Consider the following 15,575-nt stretch of genomic DNA (forward strand, 5'->3'; position numbering starts at 1 on the left):
GAGAGAAGGGGACAGATGAAAGAAATATTGAGGAGGAATCAACAATATTTGGTAATTCATTAGATGGAGAGGGTGAACGAGTAAAGAGTCCAAGAAGACCAGAGGTTGTCAGGATGGCAAGAAAAATGGTGATACATGCAATAAATAAGTTAGGAGGAGAGGTGGATTTAGGGAGATAGATAATGAATTTTGTTTCGGACATGTTGAGTTTGAGATGCCTTATGCAGCACTCCAAAAGGTTGTTGGAGATTCAGACTGAATGGAACTCAGGAGGGAGATAAGATGATATAGATGATAGCTAAATCCATTGGGATAATGAGATCACTTTGAGAGTATAGAAAAGAAAGAGGAGGGGACCTAGGACAGATCCCAACCTTAGGGAACACCCTGACTTATGAGAAAGCCAATGAACCCGCAAGGAGGACTGAGAAAGATCAGACTGATTGGTGGAAGGAGAATCATGAAAACCCAGAAAGAAGAGAATTCATAAGCTTATCAACATTTTTAAATGTTGCAGAGAGGTCAAGAAGGATAAGGTCTAAGAAAAGTCCATCGGATTTAGCAATAAAAAGCTCATTGATGATCTTGCAAAGAGCAGTTTCAGGGAAGAGCAAGTAAGAGGCAAGAAAGAAAAGTCTAGAAGTGTAAGCAGCATTTTCTAGAATTTAAACTGTGAAAGGGAGGCAAGACCTAGGATGATGGCTCAAGAAGATAAGGAGCTCAAGTGGAGAAAGTCTTCAAGGATGGGAAAGGCAGAAGATTTGGAAGGCAAGCCTTAGCCACTGCCTCACCATGGCTGGAGCCAGGACCTCTGACCATTTCCTCTCTGTCCCTTGCTTGGAACGAAATGATGAAGCTATCAGAGGGGAGCTGAGAAGAGGGATGATATGGAACCCCATGGGAACACTACCTACAATGCCAATCCATTCCCACTCACTGCGACTTCATCACCCATATTCAGTCAAATGAAGGCTAGGGCTGTCTTTTGCCTCTTTTTGTATCTCCAGCTTTTAGCACAATATCTGGCATATAGTAGGCACTTTTAAAATGCTTATTGATTGAAATGAGTATTGATTGAACTAACACCCAGGTACAAGCAGGTGCCAATCGGAACATCCACATCCTTCATAAGAAAATAGGATCAGAGTCTCAAACAAAGTCTCAGTTCCCTATAATCTCAGTTTGTCAATGGGATTCCCCCAATTCAAACTCCTACACCTGAAATGAAATGACTCAAATTTAAATTAGGTTTCCATTGACCCTCTGGAGCCAAGGAGAACAAATCTAATCTCTCATTTCTCAGTTCCTCAAATACTAACAGGCAGCTATTATAAGCATCCCTCGTTTCCTCCCGAGTAAACTTCCCTAGTTCCTTTTATAGATTAATGTGATATGATCTTCATCATCCTGGTTACACTCCTCATGTCTCTCTCTAGCCCTGCCTTAAATATAGTGCCCCTAATTGAATATATAGTACTCCATATTTGGTCTAACCAAGGATTACCACCTCCCTAGTGCCACCTATGATCAAATTAACTGTTTTGGTATTAAGTATAAGTCACTCTTGTTGAGCTTGTAGTCTACCAAGGCCCCCAAATCTTTTTCAAATGAACTGCTATGTAGCCATGCCTCTCCCATACTGTACTTTTGAAGGTAATTTTTTTTAGTTGTTGTTGAGTCATGACTTTTTCAGTCATATCCAACTCTTTTCTTGGAAAAGATAGTGGAATGATTTGCCTTTTCCTTCTCCAGCTCATTTTACAGATGAAGAAACTGAATCAAACAAGGTTAAGTGGCTTGTCCAGGGTCACACAGTTATAAGTGTCTGAGGATAGACTTGAATTCAGGAAGATGAATCTTCCTGACTCCAAGTCCAGCACTCTATCCATTGCCCTACCTAGTTGTCAAATTGTTTAGACCCAAGTGGAAAACTTGGTATTTACGTCTAAGAAATATCATCTTATTAGATTCAACTTCATATTTCAGCCTGTCATAATCTCTGGAGATCCTGAGGATGATCAAAGTCCCTTCCAGCTTTAGTTCATATTTAATTTGACAAGTATGCCATGCCTTTATCCAAGTCATTTGTTTAAAAAATGTTGAAGAGTACAAGACAAGGCATAGATCCCTGGGGCAAGCCATCAGTCTTCTTAGCTGACATTTCTTCATTGAGTTGACAGATTCCAAAGTCACCTAATTGGTTTATTACCTAGTACTTTCATAAAATCTGAGCAAATTGTATCTGCAATATTCCCCTGATCTAAGTCTAACAACTCTGTCAAAAATGGAAATGATATTAGAGTGTCCAGGACCTCTTTTTGATGAAATCACACTGATCCTTTGTGATCATTTCTTTTTCCTAAATGTTCCAAATCATCCCTTTGAGAATATGTTTTGAATGTGACAGGAATCAAAGTCAAGCTCATTTACCTACAGTTTAGAGATTCTACTCTCTTCCCTTCTTTGAAAAGCAGGACATTTATCTTCCTGGCCTGGGGCATCTCTCCATCTCTCTTGGCATCTGTTATAGTTCATCTGGGCCAATTGGCTTTACTTCACCAAGGTTAATTAGACTTTTCCTTTACCTGAGTCACATAAAATTCAGCTCAGGTGCCAGTTCTTACAGGAGTCTTTTCTTACTTCTCTCCTCCTTCCCCTGAAATGACTCCTTACTCATTCTACATATATTGTATATATATCTATGTATATACATATGTTCCACCCACATACCCTATATGTACATACGCTATTTATGTACATATTTTTCCCCAGGAGACTATAAACCTCTTGAGACCAGTTACTTTTGTCATTATAACCTCATCACCTAACATAGTAGGGATTCAATAAATGCTTAGGAATTTAATCAAATTACTCTCTCCTTACTTGTCTTGGCTATTGTGTTAGGATCTATTGTTACTGCTGAGCTGTTCAGTCACGTATAGCTCTACATGATCCCATTGACTTTGTCCATGGGGTTTTCTTGGCAAAGATACTGGAGTGTTTTGAATACAGTTGACTATGAACTGACCTTGCCTGATCCCAGAGCTGCAAATTGCCTGCCGGCAATCAAAACCAACTAATAAAAAAGGATCCCCTGTTCTGACCAGGTGTTACCACTCCCTAGACTCCCCCAGCTTTCTCTATGGATTTTTCATTGCTATGCAAAACAACTCACAAGCAAAACAGCTTCCCAAAACTGTCCCTCTCAGGAGACACTTTTTCCCTGTTGAAATGTATTTAACCCTGCCCCCACTTTGTCCCTCTTGGGTGCTTTAGTACTTTGGTGTTACATGGAAGCCCTAAATTACCATTTCCTTAACTCCATTAAAGATTCTAGTTTTTCTACTTTGGTAGTATTTTTTACTTCAGGTTGAGACATCTGGTGTTAGAAGTGGGATTTGAAGACCATGTTATCTTCAACCTCATATGCCCAATACCAGCCAGGATCTCTTGCGTTCCAGTCCAGGTTCAATTCATTGGTTTGGTCTGGAAAAGTCAGCCTCTTGAATTCCCTGAACTCCCACCTCTTTTTGATTGAGTTCTTAGCTCTTTAATACAGTTTGTTAAAGACCACAGGCAATTTGGGGTCCACTCAGACAAGTCCCTTTGAAAAAGGGACAGTACATGTGGCCACGCCAACAGGTCCCTCTGAAAGGAAGGCTGCCAGACATGTTTCGTATTTTTGTCTGTCTTTGTGGAGTTTGACTTGTGTTAAGTGTGCTTTGTATCTTTGTATGAGTGTGTGTGTGTGTGTGTGTCCATAAGTAAAAAGTGGGCGAGATTTTTTTCCTTCTTCCCCCACCATGAGAGAGGGAAGGGAGGGTGTGGTAATAGCACATAATGGGAACTGGTAGCAAAAGCTACAGTGAGAATCAGTTTGAGACTAGTACTTGATGGCTTTTCTGCAGATGCAGATTCCCCCCCCCCCCCCCCAACAACTCATTTGGAAAAGCCCCTTATCTTTGATAATGTTGATCTCTGAGTTATGCAATCTCTCTGCCAGGAAAAGCAGAATTGTTAGAAAAGTCATTTACTCTCAGAGGCAGTTAGAGGATGACTACAGTTTGATTTTTTTTTACCTGCTTTTAAGTATTTTTTCTAACTAAAACTTTAATTGAGAATTTATCTTGAATATTAGAAATAATAAATCCAGCTTTAATTGAACCCCAAAATCAAGGTTTGTAGATTATGTTCAATTTGAATCTGGGGAACTATCTGGCTTCTCAGGTACCAAACAGAGGGATGTTTTTTCTTATTAATTAATTAATTAATTTTTACTTTGCAACATTCATTTCTACAAGATTTTGAGTTCCAAATTTTTTCCCATCTCTCCCCTCCTCCCCACCCCAGATGGCATGCGTTCTGATTATCCCTTCCCTCAGTCTGCCCTCTCTTCTATCACCCTCCCTTATTCCCTTCCTCCTCATTTTTAGTAGGGCAAGATAGATTTCTATACCCCATAGCCTGTATATCTTATTTCCCAGTTACATGTAAAAACAATTTTTAACATTTGTTTTTAAAACTTTTGAGTTCCAAATTCTCTCCCTTCTTCCCTCTCCACTCTCATTGAGAAGGCAAGCAATTCAACATAGGTTATATAGGTGTAGTTATGCAAAACTCTTCCATAATAGTCATGTTGTGAAAGATCAACTATATTTCCCTCCATCTTATTCTGTTTTCTCCTTTGACTCTGTCCCTTTTCAAAAGTGTTTGCTTCTGATTAGCCTCTGTCCCAATCTGCCTTTCCTTCTGCCATCCCAACCTTCTTATCCCCTTACCTCTTACTTTCCTGTAGGGAAAGATACCCAATTGAGTATGTATTATTCCCTCCTTAAGCCAAATCCCATGACAGTAAGTCAAACAGAGTTTTAAGTGTTAACTCGTGGAAAAGAAAAAAGTTCATATGAATCAAGGACCAACCAAAAGGTAAAATAGGATTTGACTAGAAAATCTAATTGGATATTTGGGAGTTTCAGAAATTAAAATGAAATAGAATCAATTTAGAGATAACTTTTGAATCAGTGTATGTTTGAACTTAGAAATTTTGCTGTGAATATGAACCCATTTTTTATAATAGGTTATATATTTACATTTTTGAGAACTATAACAGCTAAGAATCTCTTAAAAAGCAGAAATCTTAAAGCTTTTTGGTGCATCCATTTTTTAGGGAAAAACAGAATTAATCATGTTGAGAAAGGTTTGAGGAAGTTTTCTATTTTCATAGAAAAAAAGGATATGGGCAATTTCATGTGGTTGTTCTTTGTGATATGCAACGTGGAATTGCTGGGCTTTGAAAGCTGAGAGATTAGAATAGGAAACTGCTGCTTATCCTTATCTGGATAGGTAAAGGAGGCTGAAAACTAAGAACTGGTTCAGCTCTTTGAGAAAATAGAAAAAAAAGCTATAGGGAACTGGAAACTGTCACCATGTAACTTTAAAAATGAGTTCTTTGATGATAATAATGGACTTTCTTTCTGATGGGCCTTAGATAAACTGAGATTTAAATATTATCATTAGTGATTATAAACCCAGATTTGATTCAGTCAAAATATGTCCTGAATCTAAAACACAATGTGGTCTTAAGTTACTTCCTTATTAACAATCATGGTAGATAAGAGCCTAAAATGAGAAATTGCTGCATTAAATTTTTGATGTTAGATTAGTTGAAAATTATAGGCCTTGAGAAGTGCTTGAAATAATTTGGTCTTATAAAGAATAATGCTGAATAATTGAAATTATTGCTTAAATATTCTGTGTGATACCAGCTGAAAACGTAGATCCAGGTGTAAATGAATTTATTCTGGTCTTATTTTAAGTGAAATATGTCTCTCCTAATAAGATACTTTTTATAAGTCAGAATTTATTGTACTATTTGGTATTAAGACATAGTGTTAGATCAGACCAATAGGAATTTTAAAAGCTCTACCACAGGTTGGGCACAAATAGTCCATACAAACATTTGAAGTGGAGATGTCTGTAAATTTGTGCATCTCGTCTTTCTTTTGAGCTACTGCAATTCTGCTTTGCTCATGGAGCACAGTGCCTGCTTTGATGTGGGCAGGCCATGTTGGGTGGTCCTGTGCCATTATCTTCCACGTCACACAATTTCAAAGTTCTTCAGACAGTCCTTAAGTATGTTTTTCTATCATTCTTCTGACCACCATGTGAGCCCCTGCCTTGCATGACTTCTCCATAAAATAATCTTTTAGGCAAACATATGTTTGGCATTCCAACAACATGATGGGACCACTGAATGGAGTTGTGCTCTCTGCAGTAGAATTTGAATTCTTGGCCATTTAGTTCGAGAGAGGACCTCAATGTCTTGTGCCTTATCTGGCCGGATGATCTTCATAATCTTCCTGAGACAATTCAAATAGAAGTGATTCAGTTCCCCCGGCCGGTGCTAGAATACTGTCCACATTTTGTAGGCATACAACAATGAGGTCAGCATAACAGCTCTATAGACTTTCACTTTGGTCAGCAGTCTAATACCACTTCTCTCCCATACTTCCTTCGAAGCCTCTCAGACATTGAGCTGGCTCTGGCAAGGCATGCATCAACCTTATCATCTATATGGACAACCCTGGAAAGTATACTGCTAAGGTCAGTAAACTTATCCACAACATTCAAAATTTCTCCTTTTGCTGTAACTGATAGTTCCACATATGGATGGTATGGTGCTTGCTGGCTGGTGGAGAATTTCTATTTTCTTGGTTTTGATTCTTAGGCCAAATTAGTACAAGCAGCAGAGAATTGATCTACACTTTGTTGCATCTCAGCTTCAGAGGCAGTATCGAGTGCACAATTATCTGTGAACAAAAAATCTTACACCAATTCTCCCTCCACTTTAGTCTTGGCCTTTCAAGTTAAATAATTTACCATTTTTGTCCTCATTGAAAACTTCTGACAATATTATGCTAAAAAGCATGGAAGCAAGCACATAGCGTTGTTTCACTCCATTGGTGACTGGGAAAGTGTGAGGGCATCGTCCATTATTCAGAACCCAGGCAAGCAAGTCATTATAAAATTGATGTACAATACTGATGAAGCTCTCCAGGCAACCAAATTTTGACATAATTTTCCACAAGTCCTCATGATTGACAGTATTAAAGACCTTGATCAGATCAAAGTACAGACCTCTGTTCTGCTCTTGGCATTTCTCTTGGAATTGTCAGGCAGCAAATACTATATGAACCGTTCTTTGATTCTTTCTGCAGTCACACTGATTCTTAGGTAGATGAGCATCTTCAGGTGAAGGATCAGTCTATTAAAAAGGACTCTGACAAGAAGTTTGTCAGCAATGACTAAGAGAGAGACCTCCTGCCATTGTCACAGGACAATCTATTTCTTTTACCTTTATGGAGATGGACAATAGAGGAATACCTAAACTCCTGAGGGATTACTTCCACTTGTCATATAACCAGGAAAACTTCAGTCAGTTTTTGTAAGAGCAGTGGACCTCCTGCCTTGTAAATCTCAGCTGGAGTAGAATCAGAAGCGGGAGTTTGGTTGCAGGAGAAAAGCCTAATGGCATTCAAAATCTCTTCTTCACTTGGAAGTTCAGCTAGAGAGAAATTAACTTCAATCTGAGGTATACAGTCAGTGGCATCAGCATTGATTGATGATGCTCTGTTGAGAACACTATGGAAGTGTTCAGCCCATCTCTCCAGGATCATGTCCTTAACACTAATCAATGTGGCTCCATCAGCGCTAAGTAATTGAGATGCTCCATAGGTCTTGGGCCCACGTGGCATCATAAAAGAACTTTGGATTTTTACTATTAGTGTAAAACTGGATTTCATCTGTCTTCTTACTGAGCCAAGAATCTTGCATCTCTCTAAAGTTCACTTGCACTTTACTTTTGTTGGACTTCAATGCTGCCTTCTTAAAGATGAATGAACTATCCTGCTGGTAAACCCTGTGAAGTTCTCGTTTTTAGTTTATCAATTTCTGAATTTCCCCATGATTTTTATCCAACCAGTCTTGATGTTTGTGAATGTTCTGACCCAGATGAGAAAATACAGTGCTGAACACCAAATCTCTTAAAGCTGCCCACTCCTTTTCTGCTCCACTGCTGCCAACCATGTTTTGGCTCAACTTTCCTTTGAGTTAGCAACAAACTGTTCCCAGCTTGGAGAAGCACTCTAATCTATTAACATTAAGGGTTCTGGTAGTCATCAGCCCTGAGGCTGCCACTTTTGTTGAATGTGAATATTTAACTTGGAAAAGATAAGTCTGTGATCACATAACACCTTCATCACTCTCATATCCTGTCTGTCTCTTCTCCTCACAATAACATAGTCTATTAATTGCCAATGTTAGCTGTAAGGGCACATCCATGAAGTTTTAATGGCATTTAGGTAAATGATGTTGGTGATTAGAAGGTCATGAGTTGCATAAATCTTCAGGAGTAAAGTGTCTGTTGCTGTGGCTGTCTCTGACTTCATTCCTTCCAAGGTCTCCCTGCTGTGTCTGGTAGTCTGTGCCTACTTTGGCATTAAAGTCACCCAAATTTCTAAGCTTGTCCTCTTTTGGCACGTTGGTGATGAGGGTCTCCAGGTCTTCATAAAGTTTTTCTTTGACTTCATCAAGGTTCATCATGTTGGGAGCATAGGCGCTGGTGATGGTGGAGTGGTGTTTTCATGCAACGGACAATCACACTGTCAAGAATCTGTCAATCACTCCTTTTGGTAGGCGTACAAGCTTGTTAACTAGATTAATTTCAATCGCAAAACCTCCGCCAGCTTCATGTCACTCCGCTTTATTGCACCCACTCCAGAAAAAAACAAACCAAAAAAACATGCATCCAGCTCCAATTTCAGTAAGCTGGCCTTCATTTGCCAGCTTTGTTTCACTCAGGGCTGCTATTTAGCTGTGATACCTGCTGAGTTCTCTCACAACAAGAGCTGTTTGTCTTTCAGGTCTACTGGATTTCATGTTGTTCATAAGCCTGCTCACATTCCATGCATGCAGTGTTGGTGAGTGGAATCATCTTTGAAAAAGTTTTTGTACTTTTTTTTTGTGCTTAGACCACAGGGTATAATCCCCACCTGCCTCAGTAAGCAGGCCAGGGTTAGGTGAAGGAGACAATTTTTAGGGCACCTTTTCTAGCTCCTTCCTCACACCAGGAGGTAAGCCTTTAAAAAGACTACTCAGATACCCAGGGGGCTGCCAAATCCCACTGCTATGGGTCGGTGACCCAATCGCCTGTGCTGCCTGTGTGCAGGGTTGTGACTACAGCTCCCCGCACCTGCTGCTTAGTCATTTGCCTGTAGCCAGAGAACTTTAAGATAGGTAAAAATTCTAATGCGGTATGAGTAATATCTTTTGATTCATGCATAAATTAGATTTAATTGAGGCAGAGTTGTACGAACCTGTCAGCCTCACACTCTCTTCAAGAATCAATGAAGTCCAGTGGCAAGACAAAGTCAAGACAACTGGTGATGGTTAAGGATGTAGTGGTTGACCTTGATGTCTTCTGTGTCTAATCAAGCTCTAAGTACTCCACAGCGCCTACTTCAATCTCCTTCATGACCGTTGGAACACATTGTTCTCCATCTGCCCATCACACCAGGGGAAGTCTTTACATGCTTAGGGTGGACACCCCCCACAACTCACCATGGGTCTGAGACCCCTCGGTTACCCTCAACCTGTTTAATCCCATGTGCTGAAACAGTTTATTAGGATGTGGCCACTGAGCATGCTAGTTTCTTGGAGTCACGGGTCCAAGTAGGATGGTAGGTGGACACCAAAGGTAGGTGAGTAGCTCAGCAGCCCACACATCAGAGGTTCTAGTCTTCCCTGAACACACCCTACACCCCACCTAGAACAATAATACTTGTCCCAACATACCTTGAGCTAACCTAATAATAACAGTTATGAAATCAGTAAGGTGTTAGATGATTTTTGGTGAATGCATTTTATTTTATTAAGATTGTAAACTCTCAATTGTTTTATCTGGTAAGATGTGTGAGACTTGCTTTTTGACATGGTGAAAAGTTTCTTTGAGCTTTGCTGGTGATATGGTATGAGATTTTATAATGCTTGAATCTGAGAGGCGGAAGAACTAGCTTCACAACCAGCTAGAATGAGTAAGTCTACAAATCAGCTTGTAATTAAGAAAGTAAGTTCCACCAACGTTTATTTAGCTATATTAAAGTCTTAACTTAGAAAAAGGAAAAGTGTGGGTTTTCACACTACAGGAGAGATGTATAACAAGGAAAAGAAGGCTTGAATATGCAATCTTTAGAGAAGCAAACGCCCTTCCCTAATATGTTTACATTCTTGGATGGCTCTGAAGGGGAAGAGAGCTATGGAGTTGAGAATTCCATTATCCCTTCCACTTCCCCAGAGCTAGAAGCATGGCACCCCCTCGATCTGGAAAATCTGTGTAAAAGTTGTTGGCCCCCTCTTCATACTCGAGAAGTCTGAATTATTACGGCATTAAAAGATAAAATATATTGATCTTATACAACATTATCCATATACTTTATGCATTTCTGAGTTTCTAAACTTTTTCAGTGTCATATGAGGCTTCCACAAAACTCCCTCCAAATTCCCATTTAATTTCTTATGCTGACCCAAGATATATTGAAACTTTGATGGGGAAAGTTTCATGTGGAACAAGCCTGGTTTACTTAATCTTTGTTAATTATTTGTCTTTTACGTGAGATTTTAAAGTACTACTAAAGGCTTGGTCCAAGAAAAACTAAGCTGAACGGCATCTAGATAGAATCAAAACACGGGCATCTAAGGAAAACAGATCTTGCCAAGGTTATCAGGTATATTGAAAGCCTGCTGGACTTGGAGACTTAGAGGCTTCATGGAGTCCCAGATAGAGAAGTGATCTTAAAGCCTAGAATACTGGGGGTTCAAACCTCATCTTTGAGACACTTCCCTTAGCATAATGACTGTGACCCTGGGCAAATCGCTTGGCCTCTCAGTGTAAATAGCAGGAAAATTTCAGGGAAAAGAAATCTGAAAACTGGAGGCTTCCTTAATAGGCCCAGGAAACTTTTGTCTCACTTGGCACAGGTGCTATATTTGACAGTTTTTCTCAATAACCCTATTGAACAGTTTCTTTAATCTAAAGCCATATATCTAAATTTCTGAGGAAAAAATTCAGATATGGAGCTCTAAGGGATTTGGGTGTAAGTCTGTATTTGTGTGAAAAAGCTTTTGGTCTCCTACCCTTTGATACACTTGAAAGACTGTCACATGTTTCACTTTTTTTATGCCAACATGTTTATTCTTTTCATTATGGTAAAATTGGCTGTTGTTCAAAACCTCATTGGTTCTACCAATGTGCAGTCCATGGATAATAAGGGAAAACGCACAGTTGTACTGAAGTCTGCAACCACCTACAACTTAATACCCTCTAGTCTGTTTGGACATTTGACATTTAATACACATTAAATACCAAATTAAATTAATTATTACGTATTATATACACACTAAATACTAAATCAAATTAAATATTAAATTAATACGTATGTGTTTGCACCATGTGGCTTATGCATCAGCAACATATGGGAGTTACTTTTAAAATTGGTCCATACACCAAAGAGGATGAAAATGATGATTAACATTCACCTATTTTTCCTATAAATTTTGGTTAGGTATGATGGCAGAGCCATCAGAGTTGAGAGATTTCTCATGACCCAGACTTAGTGGAACTGAAGAACTAGATTGAGTCAAACACTTCCAGGAAGGCTGTCTTTGTTGGAAGCATACAGTTGTTAGCCAGAGTTAAACTGCGCAGTGGGAGGACCTTAACCTGTCACCCACACCATGAAGATAGGGACTGAGAGAGGGAACAGAGGGAAAGTGGTTTATCAGATGTATGCAAAGAGATCTCCGAGGAAGTCAATCAATAAAGATGTGGGGCTAATTAATTTCACCTGTAATGAAGTACTGCAAGGCTAAAAAGCACTCTAGAAATTTACATGTGTTGATATTTTTGAGAGTACTTTACATAAATTGTCTTTTCTTTTTATCTAGCTTGGTGCACTGGTGTTTATCATTGTGAGTGGAAACAGGTTTCTAACAACCTGGAACTTTAATGTTTGAGCTGTTTCCAATGACGGGGGCAGAGAATAGCAAGTCAGCTTGAGTTGAAAACATTTTTTTAAGCCAATCAAGTGACTTTGTAACAAAATCAATGAATAATATCCTTTTGATTTAATTATTACATGCTATTGAAGTATTACATATGCTAATAATGGTGTTATTTTCAGTCTTTTTTTTGGCATTTTTAAAATTTTACATTAAATACAAAATGAGGAAAAAAATATCACCATGCACAAAGCAGACCGTAAGAGAGGATTCAATATAAAGTAATACATTTCCATTTCAAGAAAACCTACATAGTAAAGAGCCATAGGGTTTGAGCTAACTTTCATTATTAACCTGGTTATTGGCAAAGTAAATTTAAAATTGTGTTAAGACCAATATCACAGAAGATTTTTAGCAGAGAAGAGGATCTCTCCAAGGGACCTGAACCAGAGAACTGCTCTGAGACCACACCCAAACCACAGAACTGCATCAGATGTTTCCAGAGGAGCAGAAGGTTGTATGGTTTGAGACTTATGAAATGCACAATTTTACTACTGTTTCCTTTTTCCTTTTGCGTCTTTTTTCTGTAAGTTTTACTTATCAAAGCAACACTCTGCCTCATTTCTTACTTAGCGTTACTCACTGAATGGGCATCGCTTCAGTCAAACTGAGGCCTGTTAAAGATCTTAACTTAAAAAGACCGAGGTCTCCCACTGCATCCTGGGTCACCTCCAGTCATCCTGATCTATAGTTTGCCATTGGAGAAAGTGAGGCTGGTAACTTTGCATAGCCCTCCTTCACTTAAATCCAATTCAACTGCATGTCGTAGCATCACCTCCCTGATGTCATGGTCCTCTTACAAAACGAAGGACAAACAGTAACATAACAATGACTTCTTGGTTTTCCTTCATTCTCTGCTGTACACTTTTTACTTTATTTTTTTCCTCTCCATACCATCCCCCACCTTAAAGAAGGCTACAATTAAGCATGGAGATATATAGGTATATATATATATACATACACACACATATATGTATATATATGTATATATAATATATACATATATGTGCATATGCATAGATATCTATGAACATAGACATACACACACACACATATATGACTGCACAATACTTATTTCCTCCTATCATGTTTCTCTGAAAGTGGATAAGATCTTTCTTCATAAGTCCAAGGCTTTCTTATTTTTCTAAATTAACCAGTTCATCATTTCCTATCCCACAACAATATTCCTTTCTATATTTAAATAGCATTTTCCTTCATAAGGAAGGAAGGTAAATTTGGTATTTATAATAGAATTATTTGGTTGCTCAAAGTAGTTCTTAAAACAATATTGATGTTACTGTATGCAGTGTCCTCTTGGTTCTGCTTATTTCATTCTTCCTTATTTCATGGAGGTCTCTTCATGCTTTTTCTAAAGTCATTGAGCTCATCATTTCTTATAGCAGAGCAATATTCCATTATGAACATATGCCACAATTTGTTTAGCTATTCCCCAACTGATAAGCATCCCCACAATTTCCAGTTCTTTGCCACCACAAAGAAAGCTGCTATGAATATTTTAGAACATGTAGGTTCTTTTCCATTTTTCCAACTCCTTTTGGAAAACAGATTTAATAACAGTATGACTGGATATGGGTAGTTTAATAACTCTTTGGGCATAATTCCAAGTATCTCTCCAAAATGGTTGGATCAGCTCACAGATTAATTAAGGTTCCAATTTTTCCACATGCCCTCCAACATTTGTCACTTTCCCCTTCTATCATTTTAGCCAATCCGATAAGGGTAATATATCTCAAGATTGTTTTAATTTGCATGTCTCTAATCAATAATGATTTAGAGCACTTTCTCATATGACTATAAATTGTTTTCCTTTCTTCATCAGAAAACTGTCTGTTCATATCCTTTGACCATTTATCAACTGGGGAATGACTCACATTCTCATAGATTTTACAAAAGTTCTTTATATATTTGAGATAGGAGACCTTTGTCTGAGGAATTATCTATAAAAATTTTCCCTCCAGTTTTCTGCTTTCCTTCTGATCTTGGCTACATTTGTTGTTGTTCATTCAGGTCAGACTCTCCTTGAGTTTTTTTGGAGTTTTCTTGGCAGAGATACTGGAATGGTTTGCCATTTCCTCCTTGAGTTTATTTCATAGATGAGGAAACTTGAGGCAAATGGGTCAAGTGACCTACCCAGGATCACACAGCTAGTAAGTATCTGAAGAAAGATTTGAACTCTGGTCTTTCTGACTTCAGACATAGCACTGTATCCACAGAGCCACTTAGCTGCTCCAAATTTTGATTTCTTTTATGTGTTGTTAGAAGCAACACCAAGATGGTGGAGAAAAGGTGGAGACTTGCCTGAGCTCTCCCTAAAACCCTTGCAAAGAACTTTAAATAATTCTCAAAACAAATTCTGGAGTAGTAGAACTCACAAAGGATAGAGTGAAATAATTTTCCAGCCCAAGACAGATTAAAAGATTAGCAGGAAAGGTCTATTGCACCTTGGTGAGAGTGGAGCTTAGTCCAGCACAGGCCACACCCCAGCAACCCAGCAGTAGGCCTTGGGGACAACTGAATCAGTGACAGCAGTGCAGTTTCTGGACCTCTCAGCCCACAGACAACTAACTGGTCAGAAGGAGATTACAAGGGTCCCTTTGCTGGCACCAGGGGCTGGACTCTTGCATTGCCTATACTTGGATCTGGGTTGAAGTTCTGGGTGTTTTCCTCTCTGAAAGGTAATTAAGTGCCTCTAAGTCTACTCCAATACTGAAACACTTATAAACAATCCTAGCAATATATCTACCTGCCCAAGAAATTTCTGATGATCACTGTTACAATTCATTTCCAATGAAAATGTAAAACAAAAGCATATTGTACAATTAATTAAATCAAGATGGCTAATGAGATGAACTTTCACTACTGTTCTATGCACCAATGATTTAAAGGCCTCCGCCTTGTAGTTTCTAAGGTATATTACCAAAGGGATTAAGATGTAGCTTGCCACATGTTCAAAAGAATATTTTTAACAAATACTCATTAAGCACCATTCAGAATCTTTCTGCACTTTCATGTTGAGCTTGTATCAAAACTTATTTAAATCAACACTTGACAATGGCTGGGGTATTAAATTATACATCCAAAGCTCCTGAATCATTTCTTTCCTGTGCCCTTTAATAGTGTTGGGGTCTACTGCAGTTTAACATAATGCAATAATAAAATATTTTGATCAGTATCAAACCTTTGATTATGCCAGGGATGACATGTGCCTGTTGCAGCTAATAGCATGGGTCAGTAAGTTCTTCACTGGGTGCTTTACAATAGTTGAAAATCAAGCCCATGTAAGATATTGTGTTAGATTGTGGGATTCAGATTTAAATCATCAGCCCTCTTTTCATATGTTTGAGCAAAACCCTAAAGAGCTCCCTTAGTCATCTCCCAGAGATCACCTGCACATTTTCAGAGCTTAAGTCGGAGCCCTTCCCTTAGTCCTTCTGAACCTT

Source organism: Notamacropus eugenii, chromosome 4 (genome assembly GCF_028372415.1).
Source record: "Notamacropus eugenii isolate mMacEug1 chromosome 4, mMacEug1.pri_v2, whole genome shotgun sequence".
NCBI classification, from domain to species: Eukaryota; Metazoa; Chordata; class Mammalia; order Diprotodontia; family Macropodidae; genus Notamacropus; species Notamacropus eugenii.